Source organism: Vanellus vanellus, assembly GCF_965231255.1.
Source record: "Vanellus vanellus genome assembly, chromosome: 29".
Classification (NCBI taxonomy): Eukaryota; Metazoa; Chordata; class Aves; order Charadriiformes; family Charadriidae; genus Vanellus; species Vanellus vanellus.
The window spans coordinates 897,763-912,523 of NC_138934.1; the positions used below are offsets into that span (position 1 = coordinate 897,763).

The 14,761-nt window shown below is 59.8% G+C and overlaps 1 protein-coding gene and 1 long non-coding RNA gene across 2 annotated transcripts in view; both read left to right on the forward strand.

Moving 5' to 3' along the window:
• LOC309682475 (uncharacterized protein) overlaps positions 1–14,761 on the forward strand; it is a gene marked incomplete at its 5' end in the record, with an annotated part of 129,641 nt that overhangs the window by 37,745 nt on the left and 77,135 nt on the right. The window lies entirely within an intron of this gene.
• Positions 7,167–12,355, forward strand: LOC309682480. The gene is made up of 3 exons (XR_014270117.1): positions 7,167–7,227; positions 9,354–9,516; positions 12,133–12,355. It is a non-coding gene; the product is annotated as an uncharacterized lncRNA (long non-coding RNA).

Here is a 14,761-nt window from a genome sequence, read left to right on the forward strand (position 1 = left end):
CTGGGCGATTCCCCCGCCGCTGCAGCTCCAACAGGACGTTGGCCCCAGTTGGGTGGAAAATCGGAAATAAATAAATAAAGCAGCAAAAATATCGATATCCATTTTGGAACGGTGTTTTTTCAGACCTCACCTGCACGGGACGTGCTGGTTGGATACCCCGAGCAGGCACTGAGTGGTTAGTCAAAGAGAGAAAAGGCAAAAGGTGGTTCATTTCAGGATTAATCCAGCTTTGGGTCTTCTCCACCAGCGGTGTTCCTCAAGGGTCGGTACTGGGTCCGGGGCTGTTCAACGTCTTTGTTGGTGACATGGATGTTGGGATGGAGTGCACCCTCAGCAACTTGGCCGATGACACCGAGCTGTGAGGCGAGGTAGACATTCTGGAAGGAAGGGATGCCATCTAAAGGGACTTGGACAGGCTGGAGAGGTGGGCCTGTACAAACCTCATGAAGTTCAACAAGGCCAAGTGCAAGATCCTGCACCTGGGTCAGGGCAATCCCAAGCACAAATCCAGGCTGGGCAGAGAATAGCTGGAGAGCAGCCCTGAGGAGAAGGAGTTTAGGGTGTTGGTGGATGAGAAGCTCAATGAGAGCCGGCAATGCATGATTGCAGCCCAGAAAGCCAGCCGCAACCTGGGTTGCATCCCCAGCAGCGTGGCCAGCAGGGCGAGGGAGGGGATTCTGCCCCTCTGCTCCACTCTACTCTGGGGAGACCCCCCTGCAGTGCTGCCTCCAGCTCTGGGGCCACCAACATCAGAAGGACATGGACCTGTTGGAGCAAAGACAGAGGAGGCCACGGAGATGCTGCGAGGGTTGGAGCCCCTCTGCTGTGAGGACAGGCTGGGAGAGTTGGGGGTGTTCAGCCTGGAGAAGAGAAGGCTCTGGGGAGAACTTATAACAGCTTTCCAGGATCTGAAGAGGGCCTACACAAGAACTGGAGAGGGATATTTTGCAAGGGCATATTGTGATAGAACAAGGGGGAATGGCTTCAAACTGGAAGAGGGAAGATTTAGAACAGATATAAGGATGACATTCTTTACTGTAAGGGTGGCGAGACATCGGAACATTGCCCAGGGAAGTTGTGGCTGCCCCATCCCTGGAGGTGTTCAAGGCCTGGCTGGATGGGGTTTTGAGAAGCCTGATCTAGTGGGAGGTGTCCCTGCCCATGGCAGAGGGGTTTGGAACTGTATGATCTTCAAAGTCCCTTCCAACCTAAACCACTTTATGATTCTATGAATCTCTGGAGGCACCAGGTGGTGCTCATAGGTGATGGGGAGCAGCAAGATGTCCAGATGGAATTATGAGGAACATCAGATGCCTTGGGGACATGATTCCCTGCCCTTCCCCACTGAACATAAAGGGAATATGGCAACTTTTAGGTACCTAATAGGTGCAGCCGTCCAGGCTGGTTAGCGTGATGGTCCTCCATTGGGACCTCAAAGAGGTCCATGTCACCATGTCATCGTGCCTTTAACCTCCACCAGCTGCCCCAAACCAAATCCTTCCCAAGGTCCCAACCAGGAAGCAGATTGCATTGCAGCATGAGAAGGTCCAAGCAACCTGGGGAGACATGGAGATATGTGGGTTGATTGCACCAGGCACCTCCAAGGACCTCCTTCACCTGTGTTTATTTGCAACCTCTGTTTGTCTTTTTTTTTTTTTTTCTATTTTTAAATTTTATTTTTTGAAATACAGCTTTTCAACCAGCTCCTGCGTTTTGTTTCTTGGTGCAGCTCCAAGTGGCTTTCTATCTCCTTGTCTGCTTTGCCTCTTGCCAAACCCAAGTCGAAGAGCTGCATCATCTGTGGGGCCTTTCAATCACTCACAGCTCTTTCAAACCATGGGCGAGGGTGGTGGCGAGCCCCTGGCGCAGGTTGCCCAGAGAAGCTGTGGCTGTCCCATCCCTGGAGGTGTTCAAGACCAGGTTGGAGGGGGCTTGGAGCAACCTGGGCTGGCGGGATGTGTCCCCGCCCATGGCAGGGGGGGTGGAATGAGATGATCTTTAAGGTCCCTTCCAACCCAAACCATTCTATGATTCTATTTGAGCTCTTTGAGGATGTTTGCTAAGGGCTGATGGTGATTATCTCTGTTATTGGTTTATCTTGAGGCCTCTTGCATTGTCACGTTGGGAGGTGGACGTAGGGTTGGGTGGTAGGAACATCACAGAGCTTCCCAGTCGTGATCACCATAGAACCAGTTTGGTCAGGATCACAGACTCATAGCCTGTTTTAGGTTGGAAGGGACCGTAAAGACCATCTCGTTCCACCCCCCTGCCCTGCGCAGGGACATCTCCCACCAGCCCAGGTTGCTCAAAGCTCTGTCCAACCTGGCTTGAACACCTCCACAGATGGAGCCTCCACAACTTCTCTGGGCAACCTGCGCCAGTGTCTCACCACCGTCAGAGTGAAAAATTTCTTCCGGATATCTAATCTAAATCTCCCCTCTTCCTGCTGGAAGCCATTCCCCCTTGTCCTATCAAGCAGGGTGGTGACCCAACAACATGAACCCTTCGGGTCCCGGGGCTGGACGCAGCGGGGTTATGCATCTCCCTTCTACATTGAGGGTGGTGAGACTCTGGCCCAGGTTCCCCAGAGAGGTGGTGGCTGCCCCGTCCCCCGACACATCCCAGGCCAGGTTGGACAGGGCTCTGAGCCACCAGATCCAGTTGAAGATGCCCCTGCCCATGGCAGGGGGTTTGGATGAGACGGCCTTTAATGGTCCCTTTCCACCCAAACCCTTCGGTGATTCCATGATTGGACTCCATCTCCCTCGGGGTCATTCCGGGGATCCGTTCTGCGTGTCCTCCCCCTCCGCGTGTGTGTCCCCACGCCGGCCAAGGACAGGAGCAGCCTGGTGTCCCTGGACCAGCACCTTCAGCCGGCCTTGGCCTTGCTCCATGAGGGCCCTCTCACTGCACACACGCGCTCCAGGAGCGTCCCTGCCATGCACACGCGTGTCCCCGCACCCACACACGCCCCAGGAGTGTCCATGCATTGCACACGTCTGTCCCCACATGCGTGTGGCTATGCACACACACGGTGCAGGCACGTCCCTGCGTCGCACACGTGTGTCCCCACGTGCACATGTGTCCCCCCCACACCCACTCACGTGCTCCAGGCACATCCCTGCTGTCCACACACGTGTCCCCACATGCACACGTCTCCATGTCCACACGCATACTCCAGGTATGTGCATTGCACACACGTGTCCCCACATGCACACGCACGGTCCCATGTGCACACATGTGCTCCAGAAACATCTCTGTTGTACACACACACGTCCCCACGTTCACACGTGTCTCCATGCCCACACACGTACTCCAGGGAGATCCCTGCCATGCACACGTGTCCCCATGTGTACACACGTGTCCCTATGCACACACACATGCACCAGGCACATCCCTGAATTGCACATGTGCGTCCCTAAATGCACACGCATGTCCAAATGTGCACGCGTGTGCTCCAGGCATGTGCCTTCATCGTACATGCATCTCCCCACATCCACACGTGTGTCCCCATGCGCACACACGTGCTCCAAGCATGTCCCTGCACTGCACACGTGTCCCCACATCCGCACGCGTGTCCCCATGTGCACACTCATGCTCTAGGCACAGTCCTGCCTTGCACACGTGTCCCCGCATGCACATGCGTGTCTCTGTGCCCACACACGTGCTCCCGGAATGCCCCTGCATTGCACACACGTGTCCCCAAGCCCACACACACGGCCAAGACATTTACCTGTACTGCACGCACGTGTCCCCACACCCACAGGCGTGTCCCCACGCCCACAGATGTGCTCCATGCATGACCCTGCATTGCACACGTGTGTCCCCGCACGCACACACGTGTCCCCACGCCCACACACATGCTCCACGCACCTCCCTGCCATGCACACACATGTCCCCACGCACACACACATGCTCCACGCGTGTCCCCACGCCCACACACACGCTGCAGACAGGTCCCTGCGGTGAACACGTGTGTCCCCACACACCTACGCGTGTCCCCATGCCCACACACACGCTGCAGACAGGTCCCTGCAGTGCACACGCGTGTCCCCACACGCCCACGCGTGTCCCCATGCCCACACACATGCTGCAGACAGGTCCCTGCGGTGCACACGTGTGTCCCCACACACCCACGCGTGTCCCCACACACCCACGCGTGTCCCCACGCCCACACACGCGCTGCAGGCAGGTCCCTGCGGTGCACACGCGTGTCCCCACACGCCCACGCGTGTCCCCACGCCCACACACACGCTGCAAGCAGGTCCCTGCAGTGCACACGCGTGTCCCCACACGCCCACGCGTGTCCCCACGCCCACACACGTGCTCTACACACCTCCCTACCATGCCCACGCGTGTCCCCACGCCCACACACACGCTACAGACAGGTCCCTGCAGTGCACACGCGTGTCCCCACACACCCACGCGTGTCCCCACGCCCACACACACGCTGCAGACAGGTCCCTGCAGTGCACATGCGTGTCCCCACACACCCGCGCGTGTCCCCACGCCCACACACACGCTGCAGACAGGTCCCTGCGGTGCACACGCGTGTCCCCACACACCCACGCGTGTCCCCACGCCCACACACATGCTCCACACACCTCCCTACCATGCCCACGCGTGTCCCCACGCCCACACACATGCTGCAGACAGGTCCCTGCGGTGCACACGCGTGTCCCCACACACCCACGAGTGTCCCCACGCCCACACACACGCTGCAGACAGGTCCCTGCGGTGCACACGCGTGTCCCCACACACCCACGCGTGTCCCCACGCCCACACATGTGCTCCACGCACCTTCCTACCATGCCCACGCGTGTCCCCACGCCCACACACACGCCCAAGACATTTACCTGTACTGCACGCACGTGTCCCCACACCCACAGGCGTGTCCCCACGCCCACAGATGTGCTCCATGCATGACCCTGCATTGCACACGTGTGTCCCCGCGCCCACACACATGCTCCACGCACCTCCCTGCCATGCACACACATGTCCCCACGCACACACACATGCTCCACGCGTGTCCCCATGCCCACACACACGCTGCAGGCAGGTCCCTGCGGTGCACACGCATGTCCCCATGCCCACACACACGCTGCAGACAGGTCCCTGCGGTGCACACGCGTGTCCCCACACACCCACGTGTGTCCCCACGCCCACACACACGCTGCAGACAGGTCCCTGCGGTGCACACGCGTGTCCCCACACACCCACGTGTGTCCCCACGCCCACACACACGCTGCAGACAGGTCCCTGCGGTGCACACGCGTGTCCCCACACGCCCACGCGTGTCCCCACGCCCACACACACGCCGCAGACAGGTCCCTGCGGTGCACACGCGTGTCCCCACACGCCCACGCGTGTCCCCATGCCCACACACATGCTGCAGACAGGTCCCTGCGGTGCACACGCGTGTCCCCACACACCCACGCGTGTCCCCACGCCCACACACACGCTGCAGGCAGGTCCCTGCGGTGCACACGCGTGTCCCCACACGCCCACGCGTGTCCCCATGCCCACACACATGCTGCAGACAGGTCCCTGCGGTGCACACGTGTGTCCCCACACACCCACGCGTGTCCCCACACACCCACGCGTGTCCCCACGCCCACACACGCGCTGCAGGCAGGTCCCTGCGGTGCACACGCGTGTCCCCACACGCCCACGCGTGTCCCCACGCCCACACACACGCTGCAAGCAGGTCCCTGCAGTGCACACGCGTGTCCCCACACGCCCACGCGTGTCCCCACGCCCACACACGTGCTCTACACACCTCCCTACCATGCCCACGCGTGTCCCCACGCCCACACACACGCTGCAGACAGGTCCCTGCAGTGCACACGCGTGTCCCCACAAACCCACGCGTGTCCCCACGCCCACACACACGCTGCAGACAGGTCCCTGCAGTGCACACGCGTGTCCCCACACACCCACGTGTGTCCCCACGCCCACACACATGCTGCAGGCAGGTCCCTGCAGTGCACACGCGTGTCCCCACACACCCACGCGTGTCCCCACGCCCACACACATGCTGCAGGCAGGTCCCTGCGGTGCACACGCGTGTCCCCACACACCCGCGCGTGTCCCCACGCCCACACACGTGCTCCACACACCTCCCTACCATGCCCACGCGTGTCCCCACGCCCAAACACACGCTGCAGGCAGGTCCCTGCGGTGCACACGCGTGTCCCCACACACCCACGCGTGACCCCACGCCCACACACACGCTGCAGGCAGGTCCCTGCGGTGCACACGCGTGTCCCCACGCCCACACACGTGCTCCACACAGCTCCCTACCATGCCCACGCGTGTCCCCACGCCCACACACACGCTGCAGGCAGGTCCCTGCGGTGCACACGCGTGTCCCCACACACCCACGCGTGTCCCCACGCCCACACACACGCTGCAGGCAGGTCCCTGCGGTGCACACGCGTGTCCCCACACACCCGCGCGTGTCCCCACGCCCACACACGTGCTCCACACACCTCCCTACCATGCCCACGCGTGTCCCCACGCCCACACACACGCTGCAGGCAGGTCCCTGCGGTGCACACGCGTGTCCCCACACACCCGCGCGTGTCCCCACGCCCACACACGTGCTCCACACACCTCCCTACCATGCACACACGTGTCCCCACGCCCACACACACGCTGCAGGCAGGTCCCTGCGGTGCACACGCGTGTCCCCACACACCCACGCGTGTCCCCACGCCCACACATGTGCTCCACGCACCTCCCTACCATGCACACACGTGTCCCCACGCACACACACGTGCTCCACGCATGTCCCCACATGCCCACGCGTGTCCCCACGCCCACAAACACCCTGCAGGCAGGTCCCTGCGGTGCACACACGTGTTCCCACACGCCCGCGCGTGTCCCCATGCCCACACCCGTGCCCCAGGCCCGTCCCTGCCGTGCACACACGTGTCCCCACACGCCCACGGATGTCCCCGTACGCACCGCACGCCGCGGCCCCACGCATGCGCGCAGCCCCTACCGCGGCACCGGCCCCCTCCCGCGCATGCGCCCCCGCCGCAGCGCCGCGCCGCTCCGCGCCGCGCGCATGCGCAATCCGCCACCGTCCCCCCCCTCCTCCGCCCCGCCCCCGGAAGTGGCGTTGCGGCGCAGCGCCCGAGCGCGGCCGGAAGCGGTGCTGGGGGAGGTGTTGGGCCGCGGTACCGGCAGGGCTGAGCGGCCGCGGCGGGAGGGCCCGGCTCGGTGAGCTGAGCTGAGCTAAGCTAAGCTAAGGGGCGGCACTACCGGGGAAAGGAGGGAACCGGCCGCGCCGTCACGGGCTGTGGCATCCCCCGCGGGGAGCGGGCGGGCTGGGAACATCCACCGCGATACGGGGCCGGGGCGGGGAGCCTGGGGTGTGGGGGGTGTCCTGGTACCAGCCGGGGTGGGGGGGGGGAATTGATAGCAAGGAGGGTCTGGTTGTTACTGGGAATACTGGGACGTCATGGAAGGGGGCTGGTTGGAATGGGGTGGGGGAGAGGATGCGATGGGAGGGCCCATGTGGATACTGGGAGGGGACTGGGACATGCTGGGGGCGGTCTGGCTGTAATGGTGGGGGGAGAGCAGTGAGATGGGAGGGTCTGGTTGATCCCGGGGGGGACTGGTGTATATTGTGGGTGTCTGACTGTAACGATAAGGGGGAAGGCAGTGAGATGAGAGGGTCTGGTTTATACTGGGAGGGGACTGGGGCATACTGGGGGGGTCTGGCTGTAATGGTAGGGGGGAGAGCAGTGAGATGGGAGGGTCTGGTTGATCCTGGGGTGTGCTGGGAGGACCTGGTCTTAATTGGGGGGGCAGTAAGTTTAGGGGATCTGGTTGATACTGGGAGGGATTGGGGTGTGCTGGGGGGTATGGTTGTAACAGGAGCGGGGGATGAGATGGGAGAGTCTACTTGACACTGGGAAGACCGGGACGTGCTGGGAGGGGGCTGGTTGTAATACTGGGGGGGGGGGGACAGTGAGATGGGAGGGTCTGGTTGATCCTGGGGGGGACTGGGACATGCTGGGGAGATCTGGTTGTAACAGTAGGGGGGACAGCAGTCAGATGACAGTGTCTGGTTGATACTGGGGGGACTGAGATATGCTGGGAGAATGTGCTTATAATGGAGGTGGTGGAGCACAGAGATGAGGGGACCTGGTTAATACTGGGAGGCATTGGGGAATACTGGGGGTCTGCTTGTAACCAGAGTGGGGGATGAGATGGGAGACTGGTTGATACTGGGAAGACTGGGACATGCTGGGGGTGTGTGCTTGTAATGGTGGGCGGGAGGGCAATGAGATAAGAAGGTCTGGTTGATACTGGGAAGGGCTGGGGCATACTGGGGTGGGCTGGTTGGAATGGCAGGGGGGAGGGCAGTAAGATGAGTGTCTGGTTGATACTGGGAGGGACTGGGATGTGCTAGGGGGGTCTGGTTGTAATGGGAGTGGGGGATGAGATGAGAGAGTCTGGCTGATACTGGGAAGACTGGAACATGCTGGAGCATCTGGTTCTAATGGGGGTGGGGGAGGGCAGTGAGAAGAGGGGGTCTGGTTGATACTGGGGGGACTGGGGCATACTGGGAGGGTGTGGTTTTAATGGAGGTGTTGGATCACAGAGAATAGGGGGTCTGGTTGATAGTGGGAGGGATTGGGGCACACGAGGGGTCTGGTTGTTACGGGAGTAGGCGATGAGATGAGAGGGTCTGGTTGATACTGGGAGGGAATGGGGTGTACTAGGGGAGTCTGGGTGTAACAGCAAGGTCAGGGGGCAGTGAGATGAGAGGGTCTGGTCATGCTGAGGGGATTGGGACATACTGGGGACAGATCTGGTTGTAATGGGGATTGGGAATGAGATGAGACGGTCTGGTTGATACTGGGGGGGGCTGGGGTGTACCGGGAGGTTCTGGTTGTAATGAGTTTTGGGAGGGGGATGCAATGGGAGTGTCTGGGTGATACTGGGGGGAGGACTGGGACATGCTGGGAGGGGTTGTGGTGTTCTTGGGGGGGATGATATCAGGGTATGCAGGGAGGATCCTTGTTGATACTGGGGGAAAACTGGGCCATACTGGGAGTATCTGGGGGGGGTTGGCAGGTGGAAAAGAGGTGAGGGACTGAGCTGGGTGCTGGCCCTGGTCATCCCAGGGACACTGGGGATGCTGGGGGCATCGCTGACGCTACTGGAGGATGACACAAACTGTGTATTTTTGTCCCAGTGGCTCCTACATAGTGGTGGTTGGAGCCTTTTTCTACTGCTACAAATTCCTCCATCGCTGCCTCTTCGCTCCTGCCCCAGCCCTCCACTGAAATTAGTCTTTTTTCCCCTTCCCAACTTATTTTCTCGCTTTTATTTAGAGCTGACTCTCACTCCGCGGGTAGGACCGGTCACCCCATGACTCTCTCCGAAATGGCAACTCATCATCGTCCTGTCTTCGCCAAAGCCCTTTTCCCTAGGGTTTGGCTCTGCTGCGGCACTGACCGCCCGGGGAATACCTCTCCTGCTGCGTTTTAGGAGCACGTAAGCTTTTGGGGGGCCTTTGTTGGGCTGAACCCCCACCAAATCCTCTCTGCTTTGTCACGTAGAAGCTCTGCTCTGGTGGACGCTTGCTGTTTTTTTCCCCCAAATACGTCTCCTTGCCACCCTTGTGCTTTTCTTGCTTTGCCTCTTTCTGTTCCTCTGGCTCACCAGGTCTGCAGGCGCTGCCTCTGCACTTCCCCGAGAGCAGACTCCCCTGAAACCCCTCAGTTTAAACCAGCCGGTGGTGGTGGATCCCTCCTGCCCCTCAGTAAATCCAGCGTCTTGCTCCACTCCTTTTCTGTTTAACGTCGCCCTGCCCTTGAGGGGCTTCCATGTAGCTATGCCCAACACTGCGACAGGTAGGGAAACCCTAAAACCTCTTGGTGACTTCACTGCAGCCATCAAAGAGCGACAGAAAAGACCGAATTTATCATCCTGCACGAATTCAATGTGGTGACTTGGTCAGGACATGCTGGATGTCCAGATGACAGCAAAGGCAGCCCTTATAATTGGCTTTTTCGGACCTGGGGAAGCATGTTTCCAACAAAAGACCTAGAACAGGACTCTCCACCACCTGCTCGTGCGAGTCTCCTCCTTCGTGTTCCCCATGAGCTGTGCCCCAGCATGTCTGTGTCCCACTCCCAGCCCACTCTGTGCCATCCCTTTCCACCCATGCAGACGATTCCCTCTTTTTAACACCTGGATTTGAGAACAGGGGGATCTGAGATGGCAGGTTCATTCTCCCCTCCGCTTTGGGGGGCTTTCTGATTCCCCTGCCCAGTGTCACCCTGATCTCTCAACCCGAAGGGAAGATCTCCACAGCCTCCGGGTGAGAATCCTGGCCAAGAAATAGTAGAAATCCATCCCAGAAAGGCGAGTGTGCCCTGAGCGAGGGTAATCATGAGCCTTTATCTTTGCTTCCAGTGTTACTTGTGCAGTAAAGACTCAGCGCTGAGCCATTTAAACAACGATGGGAGCATCTTGTGAGTACGTGCCTCAGCAGGTGGCAAAAACGTTCATCTAAGTTTGGCTAAACAATGATTTCTGCTGGTTTGGGGTTTTTTTAATTGGCTTTTCCTACTTCTAGTCCTCTCGTTTAATTCAGCTTGATGTCCCCTTCACCCTTTTCTGTTCATAATATCTTCAACTGTTACCTTCATCTCTCTTTTCAACATGGGGTTCCTTGGCTTTGCTTTTTCGGCGTGTCCCATCCCAGTGCTCCTGCAACTTTTGGGGTTGACGGTACTCGCTCTGTGCCAGTGAGATGAAATCCCACCTGGAAACATTCTCGCTTTGTCTGTGAATTCCTTTCTCTGCTCCTCGAGACCCATCTGGGAGTGGGAGGCGTGGGCGAGGAGCAGAGTTTCTTGGAGCACCTTTTACTCGTTAAGCTTTAATGGGATCAGAGTGGTTATTAATAGCATTAAGCTCATTCACTCGTAACTCACCCCCTTGCCTTCCCTTGCTGTTGCCTGGTTGAAGCTCCATCCCCAGCTCCAGCGGGCTCGCACTGATATCAGGGTGCTGGAGGGGTTTTGGGAAATCCCTTGGAAAGACCCTGCCGCATCACTGGCTATCTGTAATCCCACGAACTCTCGTCTGTTCATAGCAGTGACTGAGCTATACCCCATTACACCCCCCATTGCAGATGCCAGCATGGGCCAGTGGCCTTGGGCAGACTCGGTGGTGTCTCTGTGCCCTGAGTTTATTGGTTCTTGCGGGTCTAGCCGCGTCAGCAGGTCTCCCGCACTTAATGGTCCTCGGGAGGCTTTGGCACGCTGCCTTCCCAACCCGCATCGTTCCTCTCTTCTGCCTTTTATTCTCTGACAGCCGTTTCCTTGTTCGCACCTGTGGGATTCCCTTCTCAGGTGCCTTTAGGGCAGTTTGATGTCTGGCTTTGTGGCAGCTCCCTTGCCATGTCAGGTCGGTGGGAGTGCTCTCCTCTGTACGATGTGGTGTTTGGAGGCTCTTAAAGCATCTGCTGCTCCTGACATCCCCTCCACCCCACTGCCTCTCACCAGGATGTCTCCACACATGGGAGGCTGGAACAAACCACTTGAATTTAGCTGCTTGTGATGAAACGCAACTTGTTTTAGCTGGTCGCTCTTGCCTGTGCATCAGGTCCTTGCAGGGTGTGATCTCATGTGGGGTTTCGGGAGACGGATCGTGCTTTAGCCTTCTTCCCCTCCCTTGGCTAAACCGATCCACGTACCGTATCCTGAATGGGGGCAGCAAATCCAGCCCAGGGGATCTCTGAGTGAATTGCTCTCTGCCATGAATAGCAGCTGCTTTTGGGTGCAAATAACAGGCTAATGGGTAAAAAGGCTTTTAAAGTGCCAGACTGGGACATTTCTCTGGTGCTCGGTCTGCCCATCACCTCCATCCCCTGAAGGGGAAAGGCATTGAGTGACACCAGGTTTTACAAACTCTGTAGTATCTGTCTCTCCCTTTCCCCCCCCACTCCTTCACCGTCCCTCCCTCCCTGTGTATCTCTGTCTTCCTCTGACCTCTCTCTGTGCTGTTTCCACCCATATATTCAGCTTCACACCTCCTCCCTCATGGTCATGCCCCTGGCCTATTGTCCCTCTCATGCTCTCTCCTTTCTCATTTTTGCAGGGCCTGCCATGGAAGGGCAGCTGGGTCCTCCAGCCTGTGAGCCCTCCTTTTCACAGAGACTCTCCCTGCTTTCTGAAGGAGATGGGCCTGAAGGTGAAGAAGAGCAGGAGGAGGACACAGCTGGGGCGCAGCCAAGAGAAGAGCTGGGGGAAGGCTCCCCGGACCGGCTGGGGCAAGCTTCTCCACGCCGCTTAGGACGGTGCTGCCACGGGCAAGGCTCTCTTGCCCCTCGGGGTGCAGGCAGGCCCTGCCAGAAGACGGGTGAGGATGAGGGGGCTTCCCCGTGCCACCAGGCACCGGAGGAGCTGTGGCTGTGCCGGCGGAAGCCCCGGCTGTGCCTGAAGCCTGAGACAAGCCGGGTCCCTGCATCCCTGGGGCAGGGGGAGAGCACCGAAGAGCCAGGACCCTCCCGGGGGAAGAGGCTGCGGTTGATCTGGGGCCGGACAAGTGACTTCAGACAGAGGGAGATGGAGAACGGGCTGGAGGAGGTGCCGCGGAGCAGCGAGGAAGAGGAGGAGGAGAGACGGTCTCGGTCCTGCTCCCCTGAGCTGCCCCTTTCCGACGATGCTCGTCCCAAGCCGGACTTTGTACAGCTGATTGACGAGCGTGGTATCTACTCCACTGCCAAGCTGGTGCTGGGGAGTGCAGTGGGTGAGCTGGAGGAGGCGGCAGTGGGGCTGCCGGCCCACCCAAAGCGGGGAGCAAGCGGCGTCGGTGAGCTGGAGATTCGTGAGGTGATCGTGGATGAGAAGCCCTTCCAGTGTGGCGTCTGCGAGAAGGCCTTCAAGCGGGCCTGGGAGCTCTTCAGCCACGAGGTGGTCCACAACGAGGAGCGTCCCTTCCGCTGTGACCTCTGCCAGGCCTCCTTCAAGCGCCACTCGGACTTCAAAAGCCACCGGCTGGTCCACACGGAGGAACGACCCTTCCGCTGTGAGCTCTGTGGCAAGCGCTTCAAGCGCTCCTCCAACCTCCAAGAGCACCGGCGCATCCACAGCGGCGAACGTCCCTTCCGCTGCCCCCGCTGCGCCAAAAGCTTCAAGACCCCCTACGAGCTGCAGCGCCACGCGCTCACCCACTGCGCCGAGAAACCCTTCAAGTGTGCTGACTGCGGGAAAGACTTCCCCACCTCCAACGCCCTTCTCCTCCACCAGCGCCAGCACTGCGACGACAAACCCCACGTCTGCGGGGTCTGCGGGAAGAAGTTCACCTACGGGCATAGCCTCAAGGTACACGAGCGGGTGCACACGGGCGACCGCCCCTTCATCTGCCCGCTCTGCGGCAAGGGCTTCAAGCAGTCCAACGCCCTCTCTTCCCACGAACGGGTGCACACCGGCGAGCGCCCCTTCGTCTGCAAAACCTGCGGGAAGGCCTTCAAGCAGTCGTCCTACCTGGTGATCCACGAGCGGGCGCACACGGGGGAACGCCCTTACAAGTGCGAGGTGTGCGGGAAGGCCTTCGCCCGGCCCTCCTTGCTCCTCCAGCACCACCGCGTGCACAGCCAGGAGCGGCCCTACAAGTGCAGCTTCTGCCACAAGTTCTTCAAGGACTTGGCCTACCTGGCAGTGCACGAGAAGGTGCACACAGGCGAGACCCCCTACAAGTGCAGCGTCTGTGACAAGGGCTTTGCTCACCCCTCCAACCTGCTGCAACACCAGCGTGTGCACCGTGATGGCTGAGCCCCACTGCAGTAGGCGCAGCTCCGGTGTTGCCAAGCCATGGCAGCCGTAAGCGTGCTGCCGACACGCCACCACTGATGACAGACGAGCCTCAGGCTGGGGGACCCAGTGCATGCGCTCAAGGACTGGCGCGGACCCCCGAAAAGCTGCGGTGTTTCTCCTGGGCCTTCGCCGAACCTGGACCTGTGCCATGCTCTCCTCCCTTTGTGAAGGGGTGTTCCCAGCAGGACCCTCCCCAAGCCCTTGGGCCAGGGTGGCTACAAGCTCCTGGCAGGCATGCCGTGGCTCATGGTGGCCAGGCAGGAGCCCCCAGCTTTGCCCTCATGCGGGGAGGAGGGCTGAGACTCCCCAAGTCATCCCGAGACCCCTTCCCCAGTCATCCCAGTGAGCATGGCTCAGCCTGAGCTGGTGCTCCCAGGGAGTCGGGGTGTGCTGTTGCCTGCAGGAGGAGACAGACCTTCCTGTGTTTTTGGGAGAGAGGTACGACAATGGTACAGGCAGCAGAAAGGATCACGGGGAAGAGTGAGCACTTCCCTTTTCCCTTAAAGCCTTTTGGTGTTCAGGTGTCCCGTCCATATCTCATGCTGCTGCTAATGACCTGGTTAATCGCCCCCTTTTTTTTCTGCCCCAGGACGCTAGCGGGGCTGGTAGGGAGCAGAAGAAAGGGGGGCATGACACACATTGTTGCCGTCCACTTTGGGAGCCTCAGCACGCAACGCCCAGTGCTCTAAGTCCTCCAGCTGCTCCTGGGACTTTCCAGGCAGGAACCTGGAACCTGGATGGGGTACGGGCAAGCAAGACACCACCAGTCCTCTGCATCCTCATCCTCCTCTCTTGCTTCCCAGAGCTACCCCTGTGCTGCTGCTGGAGCCTGGATTTGTCCCTCCTTGGCTGATGGCTGCTGGGCAGAGGGTGTCACGCGGACCTTTGCTCACGAGGGCGAGACAGGAACC